The sequence below is a fragment of the Anthonomus grandis genome, chromosome 2, assembly GCF_022605725.1.
Source record: "Anthonomus grandis grandis chromosome 2, icAntGran1.3, whole genome shotgun sequence".
Taxonomy (NCBI): domain Eukaryota; kingdom Metazoa; phylum Arthropoda; class Insecta; order Coleoptera; family Curculionidae; genus Anthonomus; species Anthonomus grandis.
In genome coordinates, this window is record NC_065547.1 from 43,562,814 (window position 1) to 43,579,543 (window position 16,730).

Genomic DNA, 16,730 nt, shown 5'->3' on the forward strand with positions numbered 1-16,730 from the left:
ATCCATTTCTGAGATTGATGATAAGTAGTTAATAATAAGTTATTTAATTCTAAATTATAAATTATAAATTATAAAATAATTAAAGTATAAGTCTTTCCATAATTTTAGGTTTTTTGACAAGTATGATTTTCTTGCTAATCTCTAGGATAAATAAATTTAGATAATATTGACTATATTCATAGTTATATAAAATCGTTGAGCGAGTTTTTGTCTAGTAACCTTTATTCACATGCTCCATGATACACATGCTTCATTAAGAACATCAAGGATTACCGAAAGCTCTTTATAAAAGAAACAAGTAAAGCTTTATCGAGATTTAAAAATTCTAAAATTTAAACTTTTTATTTTCACAATGAATTATGTAATTTGGTGGTGCGATAGTAGGTAGGAAGGGGATTAGGTAGGAAAAGAAAGTATATTTGAACCTTTAACTAAATAGCAGCAATAGTAAAAAATATAGAAGCATTAAATGTATCAAGAACAAACCTTTTTATTTTTTGACCTGCCGTAGAACTGAATTTATTGTTTCTTTTTTTGTTATAATTTTGATCTAATATAATCTTTTGCTACAAATGTTTATATTAGCTAAAATCAGGCTTGGTGTGTTAGTGCAATAATACGAGAAGGACAGTTCCATATGTCATCGGTTTTGTATAATCGCTGTACTGTTTGCATTCATCACTGATCATTACTATATTATTTAGTTATACTACAAGGTCGTTATTATACAGTGCTTTCATTTCAAAACAATCCACTCTTAATAACTTTCTTAAAAAAAAAAAAAAAAAAAAACACGTCAAATTAGATATACAGGGGGACGTTTAATTATGCATTTACTGAAGTTCTGTCAATCACGTCCTCATCTCCAGCTAACCTCACTTTAATATGTCAAATAGGAACCTCCATCGTGTGATACATCATAGTAAGCAGCGTAAAATTCTCTATTCAACGGTACAAAAAAAAATTAAATCGGTAAATGTGTAAGCAAATAGTTAGCGAAAATGTCTAGAAATATTTGCTTACACATTTATAGATTTAATTTTTTTTGGTACCGTTGTATAGAGAATTTTACGCTCCTTACTATGATGTATCACACGATGGGGGTTCCCATTTGACATATTAAAGTGAGGTTAGCTGGAGGTGAGGAGGTGATTGACAGAACTTCAGTAAATGCATAGTTAAACGTCCACTTGTATATCTAATTTGACGTGTTTTTTTTTTTTTTTTTTTTTTTTTTTAAGAAAGTTATTAAGGGTGGATCACTTTGAAATGAAAGCACTGTATATCCTAGATAAATAATTATCCTATTCAAAGCTATAGTCCATCCAGCAGCTAATCTAATATAAAAACTAACATTTTTTCTAGGTTCCACAGACATAGCTGTATGATTTTATTTTTTAATTATAAACAAATATTAAACAGAACATTTTAAATTACGAATTTTAGTTAAATTTGACATTAATTCTAAGCTATTATTAGGATTTGATAATTATACTTTAATCATTGTGTTTCGTTCTCTCTTCTTTTATTACTTTTTGCTAATTTTACTTATTTTTAGTTAACATAAGTTTTCTTTAAAGTTTAAGATATTTAATAATTAATTCGGTAATACTTTGTTTATTTACATTGATTTTGCATATAAAGGTTCACCCGGTATAACACACGCGTTTCTTGGTAAATTAATAATATTTAAACTCGACCTATCTTACATTTCCTTACTCTCTTACTCCCATGTTCCTTCCATAAAGCATTGCTCTTTTATCCTACTTTACCTTATGGACCCCTCGGGGCGAGAGGAGTAAGCTATTTGACCGAGGTCATCCGCCAAAATACGGAACAGGTGTGCGATACCGGAGAGCAGTAGTACTACGGCAATTATTGAATCGGTACCTAAATCTCATGAGAGATAATACCGAAGTGCATCTCGTCTTTGTCGATTTAATGAAAGCTGATTGGGGTGTTTCTTATATCAACATCCTTTATTTCATTTATTACTAGGGTAAGTCGAGTCATTTTTTTTCTTTTACGTTAAATTGTGTCTCTGTTTCTATTTTATTGCACTAATTACATAGTCACTAAGGGTGTGCGTCGAAAACAGAAGGATCACCTTATTTCAGTGTGATAGGAGCAGCGTCCCTATTTCTTTACAGTCTGGCCTTGATAACTTGATAAATAATTAAGATCGAAATAACCTTGATTTAAGTAATTAAACATATTATATTATAGACAGGCCCGAAACACATTGTACTTTTAAAAAAGGAGTAACAGAATAGGTTGAGATTTTGATTTCAATTTTTATGTGCTTGAATTCTTTGTATGAAATTTCAATACATAAAAGTTTGTATGTATTGACCAGTAACCAGAGTCAGCAATATACAAAATCTAAATGAAATAAAGCCTCATCTAAGTTACAAACAAACTGCAAAATAACAAATATGTTCCAAGAATTCTGGCATCTCAGTAGATAAGCTCCTTTAAAATAACTATTTTATATAAAAATCTTGTGGAAGTATTTAATAGGCTATAAGAGGATCACTTGTAGGAATGCTTTGATACAAATTCTAAAATATTATATAGAGCTGGAACAATGCAAATATATTCTGAACTTCTTATTTAACATAGAGCATCTTTGGAAAAGATCTGGAAATCTAGTTTCCAAATAAAGAAGTTACGTGAAAAGTGCTGGATACTTTTTACCTTCAGTAAAGTATTCTACTCTGATAGTAGTCTCATCTCGGGTCTTCTATTATGGTAGAAGTCAATGTGATTAAAATCCAGAGACCTAGTTGGTTAATTATAAATGTAACGTGAAACGTTCTTGTAGATTCCTATTTCTAGGTTCACTATATGGTCCTACTGCTAAATTCTACATGTTGTTGGCTAGTTATAAATATTTAATGAAAAGCCCTACTAAGTACTTGCCTACAAGTGCAGAAAAATATCTTTTGGGATTTTCTTATGGTAGTAATAAATTAAATATACTTAAGATCCAATAATAATTAGTGAGTTAAGTTAAAATATTCAGTACAAGATTCTAATAATCCTTCGGGACTCTACTAGAATATTTCACTATAATTAGACCATGTTTATTAAACATATGAATTATTTTGCAAGGTTCTCGTTATTCTAGTAGAATATTTCATATTAACAGAGTATATTAGATATTAACAATGCAGAAATATTATAGTTGAGTAACAAAAAGGTTAAGTGACATATTCCATTAATTTTCACTCTAGTGATATTTTTTATTAATTATTTACTCAAGCTGGTTTAATTTAATATTGTAGCGCCGGTACTTACGTACTTGCCGTATGTCCACCCTCTAACCTTTGACGTCGCAGGGTATGCGTCAACCCCCCTCACTATTTCTTTACAGTTAAGGTGGGTCCAGACTACTCGTGCTCGTGCTCGTACTCCGGCTTTTACTTGCGACTTGCCTATATGTGGACGTGGCGACAAGTCGAAGCAGGCAAGTACGTTACTTGTGAGGTTCCGACCGGTGTCGGTACATCAAAGGAAGCTCGCACGGACTTGTAAGTTTATTGGACGGAAATTTTTCGAATTTCGTATACTTGTGACTTGTGTTGTGTTGTTTACGGTCAAACGTATTTTAAACGTTTAATTTTTATCAAAATGGAGTGGACGAACGATCGCGTTATTGATTTAATTAAATTATACGAAAAGCATGTAGTTTTGTGGGACAGTACAAATAAATTTTACAAAATTAATAATAAAAAGAACGATGCTTGGAAAGAAATATCACAAGAATTAAATTTAGATGTACAGGAAATAAAACGCAAAATTACGTCACTACTGGCAACATACAGAAAAGCTAGGCAAAAAGTTGCACAAAATAACAGATCTGGAATGGGCACAGATGAATTATATTCTCCTTGGTTTGCCTTTAAACATTTTCATTTCTTGCACACGAAATATCAACCCAAGGAAACAATAAATACAGAGGTACGTACCTATATTTTTTTATCTAATTATAAGTGCCATTTAAATAAACTGCTCTTCAAAATATTATCCTCATTTAAACACCGATTAAAAAAATTAAAAATCTTTTAAGAAAAAATTGTAATTACACTTTAAAAAAATTCTGACAAAATTATTTTTAATTTATTGATAATTATCTTGCCATGGTACTTTTCCCTGATTGACGAAATAATCTGCAAATTCATTTCTTATGCTTTGGGAATTCTGAGAAGATTTACGAGGTATGTTTCTTAAAGCCCGGATTGTAGAGTTCGGCTCTGGTTCATTTCTCCAATTTCCTGGAACAATTTCTCCATTTTGGTCACAGTCAAATGTTAAGGTTGGTGTATATGTATTCCTTGCATTATGTCTTAAATAATTGTGTAAATAAACACAAGCCATAACAATTACTTGAGCTTTTTAGGGCTCCAAAAGTAAGGGTTTCCTAAGAACCCGAAATACTGCTGAGACTATACCAAAAACATTCTCTACTATTCGTCTGGCTCTACTCATCCTGTAATTAAAAACCCTTTTGCTTGATCCCCTTTCTTGCTGTCCTAAGTATGGTTTCATTATATTATTATGCAACGGAAATGCATTATCCGCAACAAAAACATACGGGACCAACATTTCCCTACCAGGAAGTTTTCTACTACTTGGAAGATTTAAAGAGCCATCCTCCAGTTTTTTGTAAAAGGTTGTATTGCGAAAAACACCGCCGTCTGATATTCGACCTTGACAGCCCACGTCAGCGTAGAGAAAACAATAATCGGCATCAACAACAGAAAAAAGAACAATACTAAAAGTTCCTTTGTAATTAAAATAGTCACTGCCTATATTTACTGGACACTGAAGAACAACGTGTTTGCCATCCATTGCCCCCATGCAATGTGGGAAGTTCCATAGTCTTTCATATTGAGCTGCTACTTGAAGCCACTCATTCTCTGTTTGAGGCATCTGAAAAAAAGAAACATTTATTAATAATATTTAAATATTGTAGATTTTCTTGGACAGATTTTATTAATTTAATAAGTCAATTTTTTAGGAAACTTCAACACAAAACCTAGAAGAGGAAGAAGTAGAAAATGAAGAAGGACATACACAAGAAGCACCTAATAACAACACTATTGAAGAGACTGTACCACAAGAAAATAGTTTGGCCCAAACTAGGCAAATCACTGGACGCAAAAGAATACGTAGTAATGAAGATCCACGAATAAAAGAATCGTTTGAAATATTAAAGAAGATAAACAATAAAGAGAGAGATGAGTATGACGCATATGGTGAATTCATCGCTCGTAAGTTAAGATCATTGGATAAACGAACAGCTGTTTACATCCAGAAAGGTTTTAATGACATCCTGTTTAAGGCAGAGTTAGGGGAATACCCTATGCAAAGACCCAATCTAGGAAATTATAGGGCTCAAACACTACAGGCGTACTGGAGTACGGCTTCCCCTTCAACCACTGAATCAGCTTCTACGGTTCAAAGTCCTTTTCCCTCGCCTCATGCAAGAAACACGGAACATCAACCACTATTACAACCGTCACAACTAACACCTACACCTACAACCTCTCGGCCTGAACAAACCAACGATAACAACTATTCATTAACGCCATGGATTAACACTCTCAACACTAATCAATATTAAAATTTGTGAATTATTATTAATAAAGTTTTGAACGAATTATTGTTTACCTACCTTTATAAAATCTTGAAAAACTTCACATAAAGCACTGGCACAATCAGCGAAATTGACTGCTTGGAAAACTTAAACAAAAAGCTTAAGCTAGTGTACGAATCACCCGATGCTAAATATCTTAGTATTACAGCTAATCGTTCTTTTACAGGAATTGCTTTTCGAAATGTTGTGTTTTTCTTCATAATTTTTGGGCCGATTAAAATTATGATTTCCTCAAAATTAGTAGGCGACATTCTACAGAATGTATGAAAGTGGAGGTTTTCAATATTAAGGTCGCTAAGTAAATTGCTTCCACTCCATTTGCTTCGACTTTTAAATAACGACGTAACCCACCACCGTCTCTTCTTTCTCATTTTTGTTTTTTGTTTATTTAATAAACAATAAATTACACTAAAAGCCGCACTAGCCGCCACAAGCTCGTCGTCGCTCATTGGAACAGCCAGAGTACAAGCAATTTAGCAAATAAATAAATCTATGTGGACGGTCCAAGTAAATGGTGGCACAAGTAGATCAAGTTCAAAAAGTACAAGTAAAAGCCGGAGTGCGAGCGCGAGCACGAGTAGTCTGGACCCACCTTTATAGGAGAAAAAGTTGACAAAATGCCTCGGGCGCCACTATAAGTAATTAAAGGAGCTGAGAGTCCCCTCTAGCCTCTCGGGTAAGCTGTCCGGTTATAATAAGATCTTATTGCTCTTAATCTTTATTATTACAAATACTAATAAGTAATAGGTTTGGTTGCAAAAAACTAAATGAACAAAAGTGTTTTTAATATCTAACAATCCCCATTACCAATTTCTATGATTAAGCACAGGCAGTTATTTGAGAAAATGTAACGGAAAATTCGGCACTCCACCAATGACGTAAAATAGCATGCCTTAAGGGACGGGACCATGATGTTTTATACAAGCGGTCACGGATGACACTCGTTAAGTAAAGCCAGAAACTCAACACTAATCAAGCGAAGCAATCTCAATCGATCGGTCAACCTCTGCTCCGCTGCTATACAGATAGTAATTATGACATCACGGACTCGGCCATTACTTGTCTCTCACCACTTTGAGAGGCCAAGTAACAATTAATAAATGCAACTACTGCCCGCCCTACAAAACACGAAGAAAGATAGTGTCCAAGCAGTAGCCTTCATCAATCAAACAATTAAACGGAACGGTACGGCCGTGGACAGAGTAGAAAACAAAAAAGTCAATAATAAAAATTATCAATTAAATAGAAAATAAATCCACAGTGAGTGTCTCTCTGGTTGCAAACAAGAATTCAACCCCTCGTGAACGGAACCAATGAAACGTTGGTTTAATCACCCGCCCACCACCTGCCCCACAAAACACGAATAAAGATAGTGTCCAGGCACCAGTTAATAATATTCGCGACTGTGGCTTGCCCGACAAAACACGAAGAAAGATAGTGTCCAAACCACAGTTTTAAAAGTTCACAAAGCGGAACGGAATCAACATGAACATTCCAACAATCAATCACAGACGAAAACTCACAGCGGAAAAACAAAATACCACCATCTTCCAAGCTTGCAAAAATGGCAACCAAAACACCGCAACGCGGATAATTGTACGATTATTTTATTAATATATCTCGCTTACTACCTGCCCTACAAAACACGAACAAAGATAGTGTCCAGGCACCAGTTATCAATCGCGGCTGTTGCTTGCCCCACAAAACACGAAAAAAGATGGGCCCAAACAACAGTTTTAAAATCAAATAAAACGGAACGGGACGGAATGATATCAATAGCAACGGACTCGATAAAGATCTTAATACGCGAGCTTAGAAGCGACCGGTCAACTGTAAACCGGTGGCTCTTACTTAACCCAATTCACACTGTCAACGTCAAAACAAAATTTTAATGTAAATATTGAAAATTTAACGGTATTGAAATATGGAAAAAATTACTGGTACTTCGCTCGAAAGACATGGCACGACCTTACTGCGACGAATGTGTCACCTTGATGAATCTGGAACCTTTTTATACCCATCGCAGGAACCTGGATGCCTACGACTCACGAACATCCTCGGAACCAATCGTGGGCCAAAAATGCAATTGGGAAAACTTAAACAAAATGGAGTTCCATAGGCCATGATCTTATATGATAAACAAACTTAGTTTGAGCTCTCAAAACCGGGTATTTCTAGGTGAAAACAGCGGGACAAAAGCTGGCCACATGTGTACAAGAAAACCGGCTTTTCAGGAAAACGGCGGAAAACTGAATCATGATTTATATTATATTTTGTCATACCGGGCATACCCCTTCATTTAACAGGGCTTCCCAAGGTAGGTAAACCTTGAAACTTGCAAAATAGAACATGTAAACAATGCAACAGCATAAAAAGAAAATTTCATGAAAATAACCGGAAAACTGGAAGCATAGTGATGAAAACCCTCTCAGTTTCAGGCACTTGTGGTTCTTTATTATCCTAAGAATAACCGGGGCTGAAAACAATAAGGCCAGAGACCATAACATAGTCAACGGAGAACTAGGCATAACCTATAAGAAATCAAACCTATCTACAGAAATAAACCTAAAGCTTAAAATGTATCTTTTTGTTATGTAAATTATAAAATTTGAGGTTAAAATGTTAACGGAGCAAAATTATCTAAGTTGTCTTATAAAAGACTGCCTGGGCTTACCCTTATTACTATAAAATAAAGACAAAATCTTGTAACTTTGTTACAATATGGATTAAGTTTTATAGATCTACTTCAGTATAATCATATTGCGATAGTTATTGTTAAGGTATTTATTTATTTCAAAGTTTTCTTTATCTTATATACTATTTTTTTAAAATGTATGTCTTTTTTTATTTCAGGTAAGAAAACGCAGATATAGTGGCACCATTAAAAACTAAGGACGGTTATGTTCTTTTTAGTAAGTCTTTGTTCATAGTTAACTGATATCCTAACACATTTCATCAGATTATATTTGTACAGTTGATATAATCTATTAATCATAGTTATTTCATAGTTGATATATTGATTATATTTGTAGGGTTGATAATATTTTTAAGAACTTCTCGAGATATGGAAATTACTAATTTCCGTTTTTCCATTAAATTCTTAATAGAACTTAATGCAGAAGGCCTTTTTTAATCATTTAACTTGGAAAATGTTCTTTTAAGAATTTCTGAAGTGCCAAATGCAGATATTGGGTATACATGTTCCGTATTAAAAGTTATCTTTTACTCGGCAACTTAGAGATAGGAAAAAGTGGCTAAATATGATTATTTTAAAATTAATGGTAATATAAACGCGATTTTTTTCAGAAAAACAAGGTGCCTTTAATTTCTAATCTTATTCCCTTAATTTTTGAAATTATCATCAGTCAAAATTCTAAAAATATTATTTCTAAAGAAACCTAAAGATTTATTCAGATGATAAATTAGTAGGAAAATTTAATCTAAAAATTCTCAGCAACCTAGATTTTAATTATTTTCTATTTCCAAAAAAAATGGCAACCATGTCCAATTAAGTTATGCATTCCTTAGTACTTCTTTGATGTTACAATATTCGGTTCTTTTAATGAAAAACCGTTTTAATAAAATGATTTTTTATTTTTATATTGAACTAATGTTGTTTTGCTTGTATATTAGGTCGTTAAGTCCCTCTTACAGTCTCATTTATTACCTTAAACTTTACCAGTTTATTAAAAGGTTTAATTCTTTTTAATCTCTTATACTATAGATATATAAATATTATTTAATTAAATACTATATATATTCAACATCCTCATCTACGAAATTTTCTTTAATTACATTTTATTTTTATTACAATAGTTAACATGGCCGAATTACCTACACTCGTTTCCCTTATACCTAATCACGTTATTTCTTTTTGTGCCACTAATTAAAATTCCCATCTAAGCCCGCAGAAACAAAGTACGGGGTAATGCTGTTATTTTTTTGCTATTCCGAAGCATTTTGACAAACTTTTCGGACGTAATTTTCGCTCGTCTTTTTACCAGACAAGCGTGGTTACTGGACTGTCGAAAATTCAAATGAAAAGAGTGGCAACAAGCAAGCTCTGCAGACGAGAAGGATTTTTTGATATTATGTAGCAAACAGGATTTCGAGTTTAGTAAAAATAAAAGAAGTTATGTTTGCATATTTCTTTAAAAAGTTTAACTAATAAAAAAAGATAATTTTTTTTATAAATAAACTTATTAATATTTTAATGAATTGATCAAAAGATAAAATAGGAATGTAGAATAGTAGTGGTTTTTCTACTTACCATTTTAAACCGACTATAACTCAAAAGCAATGCAGTAGTATGTTTGCTTATTGCTATCTACTTTTACACTAGTGCAAAATTAATATTACCTTAATATAGTTTAGAAGCACCTATTTCTTTGCACGATGGTTAAGAAAATTTCCTTAATAAAATATAATTAATATACACAAAGTTTTCTTGATCATACACACAAAGAACACAACAATTAACTGATTGTGTTTTATACCTTGTCGGTATTAAAAATTTATTACAGCAGTGGATTAGATAGAAAACTGATCGGAAATCATGAATAACTAATTTATTACAAAAAAAAATTTAAAAGGTTTAATCAACTATTTGGGAAGAGAATGATCACAAAATCAATAACAATTTTTTATTCTCTTCAATTTAAAAACAAAGTATTGATTTCAATTATGATTTTATTAACTTATTTAGCGTTACTAATACAGTAACTTTTTTAATATATTATAAATATTTATTGAGTGCATTAGACTTATTAGTTCAAGAAATAAAATAATAACCTGACTAAAAGAAAAAGAAAAAAGAACTGAAAGTACAAAGCTTTTATTAACATATAAGTTTTATTTAAATAATATATATTGATCTACTCTGATAAAAAAAAACTTTTTTCTCAAAAGAAATAAATTAAGTATCTTGTCAAGGATTTTAAGAATTTATCAACTGATCCAAGTTTATAATCTGTAACCAGAGATAAACTGTATATATAACGCGTGCAATATTTTTCTTCTTAAACAGGTGAGATAAATATCGTATTCATCTTTTATAATAATCTTTTTGAACTAATTATAAAATGGAATAGTTAATTAACATGAATAAATTTAAGAATCACAAGAGTAATTTAAAAATATTAATATCAAATCAATATCAATATCTCCTGTCCTTATCAGCTTGGAATAAATAAATTGTTAATTTAAACAATAATTTTTAGCTTTATCAATCTGAAAACAGTAAAACAATTTGTATTATTCTTGATTGTCAATAAAATTGATTGTCAATTATCATGAAAAAAATTAGTTACTTAACCTTTTATATTGTGCCTGTTATTAAATATACCATTTATAATATTATCAAGTAATTTAATCTTTATCACCGAGGTGTCTAGCAAAAGGTTAAAATAATAAAAAAAGCATAATCATATTGATGTAAGTTATGCATAATGCTTATATAAATTGCTAATTGTATATTGCTTAAACTTTCCAACATTTTAAAATAATTAGTAAAATAATAAATAAAATATTTTTTTGAAATACAAATATATAAACTTTTAATATAAACCAATTTAATATCACATTACAAACATTTTTAATTGTAACAGCGCAATTTCAAATATCATTACAAGTTCGGTTGCAAGCATCCGATGACACACATTTGAAACTTGGTTGACCTTGCTGACCAGACACATTGGTCCCCCCCGTGTAACACTTAGAAATGATTCGGTAGTTCCAAGAAGTTGTAACCAGTATCCCGGTTGGCCCAAAAATACCCAGTCAACAGATAAACCCACAATCAAGAAGATGATTGGAGTGGAAACAATGCATACTATAGTAAAACTAAATAATTAAAATAACATAATAAAATAACAAACACAATATTACTTATTCATGATAAATCTTCTCAAGAGCCCTCTGAATTGATTTAAAGTAATACAATTTTTGGTGTTAGCGGGCAAGTTGTTAAATAGAATTAAACCTTTGTACAGAACTGAATTATGCATTTGGGTTGTGTTACATCTGTCGACCAGTATGAAGTCTATACGATTTCTCGTATTATAGCTATGTATATCTCCAGAAACTCTTAATTTATTACAAATATAATCGGGGAGCATCTGATGTTTTAATTTAAAAATAAACAAATAGACGTTATATAAAATTCTTTGATGTACAGACAGCATGTCTAGGACACCCAACATAGAGACAACAGGCGTGTAACGATTACAATTTAGAATCAGTCTCATTCTATACTGTGGCAAGTTAAACAATAATGTTGAAGAGAACTGTAAATGAGGAAGAGCAATGGCGTTGTAAAGTTTCAATTTGATGTACATTGACAATTTTTTTCCAATTTTTGTGATAAATCCAACTTTTTTTTTAAATTTTCTTATTACATAATCTGCATGAGCATGGAAATTCAGATTGGCATCGAAAATTGTTCCCAAATGTTTAATTTCTTTGGCATACAAAATACTTTCCCCATTCACAGAAATCTGTATATTGCCCATGTCATTATATGGAACTACATACAGGGTGACAATTTAAAAAGTTGAAATGGCCATATATTCGGAACATAAAAGTGAAAAAAAAGCAAAAAACAGTTTCTATAAAATTAAGGGGGAACAAAAATAATCATTTTATCTCACTTTTATCTGAAACCCCTTTGGATATTAGAAAAATTTCAAATAGAAAGGGGGTTAGTTAATACATCACCTTAAAGCTCTTGAAATATGCTTTCCAACGATACCATTGAGCCACATGTCAGAAAATCATTTTCTGTTTATTTTATTATTATTTAATTAAATGTTGAAAATGATTCACGTTACTTTGAAGGCAATAATAAAGACTTCTTTCAAATTTTTTACGTATATTTATAAATTTTTCTCTCGGTGTACTAAGGCATTTCTCTAAATATGGCACAGATTTTAGGAAATTCCACAAAAAAAAGTCAAAAGGTGTTAGGTCCGGGGATCAAAGTGTCCGTTTAGTAGGACCTCTTCCAACCGTTGCCTAATGGGATATGTATGCCCCTTTGATTTCCGCACTATTAGTTCGATAGACCTCTGTAGCATTTCAGCATACATATCGTAATTTCAATTTTATGGTATAAATTTTGGGCCGATAATACTATCTCTTAATATATCTGCCCAAACATTAATTTTCTGGGAGTACTAAGTATGCCCTTCTCTAAATACGTATGGGATCTCGTCATTACTTTAGCGAGAGTTTTGCTTATTAGGTAATTATATTGGTCATTATTTCACAAAACTAGTTTCTTCTATACGGGTGGTCATCATCAAGTTCTTGCAGTATTTGTAATTAAGTGGGATAAAACTTATAGAATATTGATAGAATTGATAGAATATTTGGGTACCATTCCTATTCTTTTACGAGATAATCTATTTACTACAGCTACTTGACGAATTGCTGAAGTTCAAATTCATTGCAAACAGAGCCATATTTTAATTTATATGCCGTTTAATTGTCTAATCTCAGTTGATTTCTTTTTTTATTGGTGACAGAACCAATTTGTTCAAATGTCACTACTAGTTATCGATCAAGTGATAAAAACAGAATTAATTACAAGTAAAATTATTTGTAATAAAATTGGTATAATGTATATACTTTATTTATTTTATTATTTATTAATAACTTGGTAAATATTAAAATTTTAGTTGTGTATCAGAACATGGCTATGAACACATAAAAACTTTTTACTCACCCACTTTTTTTCTTACATCTTTACCACCAATGTTAACTGTGATGATCACAAGAGGCGGAGTAATTTAGTAACATTATAAATTAATAGTCACAAAAGAGCGTTTCAGTTCAAAGTAAATACTAGAGGTAACTGGAAAACTGTGGAATATTTAACGAAAAAACAATTATTCATCCTAGTGAAATAGGAGATCCTGATAGTTTTATTAACTATTTTCTAGATAGCGTACCTTAATCCTAGTTCTTCTTAAATGATCAACTTGTGGACAATTATGAAAATTACTTATTTCGCAACGTGATGTGATTATGCTAAGGGTTTTAGTCGTAAATATATTGATCTGCTTCTGGCGTATTTTTTACCTCAAATAACTTTTAACATAAATTTTTAGATCACTGCAGAGTACTACTATGGGCCTTGTCAATGTGACTGATGATATTATTACATAATATCTTTGATTTATAATATGAATCTATGTATGTCCAGGGTTCCCAAATTCGAAGGTGACCATTGGGATCTTGGAACCCACAAGAGTTACGGTGTCGGTTAAATGGAGGCAAAGTTGCGCAATTTAAAGCTTAAAAAAATGGCGTTTAAAAAATTTTAAAATTACGGATATCGAAAAAAACTGGAATTTGTCAAAATCGGTTTCACCTTCTACCGACTTTATTTAAAAAGATATCGGAAAACTAAAAACAGTTTATTATTCAAAGCAATGCAGTAGTATTTTTACTTATTGCTATCTACTTTTACACTAGTGCGATATTAAAATTACCTTAACATAGTTTGGAAACATCTACTTCTTTGCACGATCGTTGAAAAAATTTTCATTGTCAATTATTATTAATATACAGAAAGTTTTATTGATCATATACATAAAGAAAACAAGTAACAAATGTTAGTGAAAAATATCTCGACTGTTTTTTATCCCTTGTCGGTATTAAAAATTTATTACAGCAGTGGATTAGATAGGAAACCGACTAGAAATCACGAAAAAATTAATTTAATACAAAAAAGTTTAAAAAAATTAATTGACTGTTTGAGAAGAGAATTATCATAAAATCAATAAAAAATTTTTATTCTCTTAAATTTAAAAACACAGTATTGATTTCAATTATGATTTTATTGACTTATTTAGGATTAAAATTGTTTTACTTATAACTGAGCAACTAATGCAGTACCTTTTTTAATATATTCTAAATATTTGATGAGTTCAATTATTTAAAACTAAAGTATAAGATTGTATTTAAGTCCTATCAATTTAGGTCTAAATTTTAAGTCTATGAATGTGTGCAATGTAAAAAAGAACTGAAAGTAAAAGTTTTCATAAATATATACGTTTTATTCAGATAATTTACATTTATCTACTCTGATATTTAAAAAAAGTAATTTTTCTAATTTTAGAAATTTATCAACTGATTCAAGTTTATCATCTATAACCAGTGATAATTTGTATATATTATAAATGAAACATTTTTCTTCTTAAACAGCTGAAATAAATGTCGAATTTATCTTTCATAATAATTTTGTATAAACTTATTAAAAATTTGAATAGGCCGTTAATTAGCATGAAAAATTTTAAGTATCCCATGAGTCGTTTAAAAAAATCAATATTAAATCTTTTGTCCTTATTAGTGTTTAAATAAATACATTTTTATTTTTTAAGAATTGATTGTCAATTGTCAATGGAAAAAATTAAATAACAGAGATTTTAAATTGAAGAACATATTCATTATATTGATTTTTATTTTAAATTTTATTAAAAAAAAAATATGCATTATAAAGTTTGACTACCAGTTAACCTTTTATAGTTTGCCTGTTATTAAATACAAAATTCATAATATTAATAATTAATTTAATTTTTGTTAGCGAGGACTCTAGCAAAAGGTGAAAATAATAAAAAAATATTTGTAGTCGTATTGTTAAAGTTATGCATAGTACATATTAAATAAACTTTTTAACAGATTAATAATAAAATAAATGGTTATATACAAATATATAAACTTTTATTATAAGCCAATTTAATATCACATTACAAACATTTTTAATTGTAACAGCGCAATTTCAAATATCCTTAAAATATGCCTCTTATCGAACTACATACAGGGTGACAATTTAAAAAGTTGAAATTGCCATATATTAGGAACATAAAGTTAAATAAAAAAGCATAGAAAACAGTTTCTATAAGACTAAGGGTGAACAAAAACAATCATATTATTTCACCTTTATCTACAACGATAGCTTTCCAACGATACATCAAATCATTTTCTGTTTATTTTATTATTATTTAATTAAATGTTGAAAATGATTCACGTTGTCTTGAAGACAATAATAAAGCCCTCTTTCAAATCTTTACGTATATTTACAAATTTTTCTCTCGGTGTAGTAAGGCATTTTTCTGACTATGGCATAGATTTTAGGAAATTCCACAAAAAAAAGTCAAGAAGTGTTAGGTCCGGGGATCTAGATGTACATTTTACTAAATGAAGTGCTACTGCACTTCTTCCAACCGTTCCCTAATGGGATATGTATGCCCCTTTGACTTCCACACTATTAGTTCGATAGACCTCTGTAACATTTCAGCATACATATCGTAATTTCAATCTTATGGTATAAATTAAGATTGGGCTGATAATACTATCTCTTAATATATCTGCCCAAACATTAATTTTCTGGGAGTACTAAGCATGCCCTTCTCTCAAAACTCAACTCAAAAATGCTTTATTGTCAATATAAACATAGAAGTTGTAGACAAAGCCAATAGACTGTACATTAAAGGAATAAAAACGAGAAACTAATTTAAAATAAAATAAAATTATAAAAAACTTTGAAAATTACTTAAATGCTAATCATTAAAAAATTCACCTAAACTATAATAAGGTTACTATGCTTTTTTCAGTCTTAAGTTGTCTTATTTCTAGTGGAAGTTTATTAAACAGCTTTCTACCTCCATATATGATAGAGCTACGGACAAGTTCAAAATGAGGAATGGGTAGCCTTTTGTATTACATTTAAAATTAAGGATATTTGTTTTGGAAACATTAAATGTCCAAAAATTTGCATCACACCAGTCTTTTATTTTTAACAGATCTGCACGTATATTGGCTTCCACTTGAGAAACATAAGTCGTGCCAAAGGATGGTGGTATCATCGGCAAACAATGTAAATTTGCCAGTTACCTGCAGTTGTGGCAGATCGTTCACATAAATGAGAAAAAGTAAAGGACCAAGTACGGATCCTTGTGGAACACCTACATTTATATTAAGTTCCTTAGAGATACCACCATTAAATTTGACAGCCTGAACACGATTTGATAAGTAGGAACGAAACCACTCAAGGGCAGTTCCTCTG

The 16,730-nt window shown here is 30.7% G+C and overlaps 1 protein-coding gene across 3 annotated transcripts in view; it reads left to right on the forward strand.

Annotated features, from left to right (window-relative positions):
- Positions 1-16,730, forward strand: part of LOC126733544 (protein O-mannosyl-transferase TMTC1-like) — an 894,879-nt gene that overhangs the window by 508,265 nt on the left and 369,884 nt on the right. The window contains exon 1 of one of the 3 annotated variants that reach the window (XM_050436880.1): positions 1,871-1,999. The exons of the other annotated variants lie outside the window; for them this stretch is intronic. The gene's annotated coding sequence lies outside the window, so the exon portion shown is untranslated. Of the gene's footprint in view, positions 1-1,870; positions 2,000-16,730 lie in introns of those variants that run through there. 3 annotated transcript variants of the gene reach the window in all.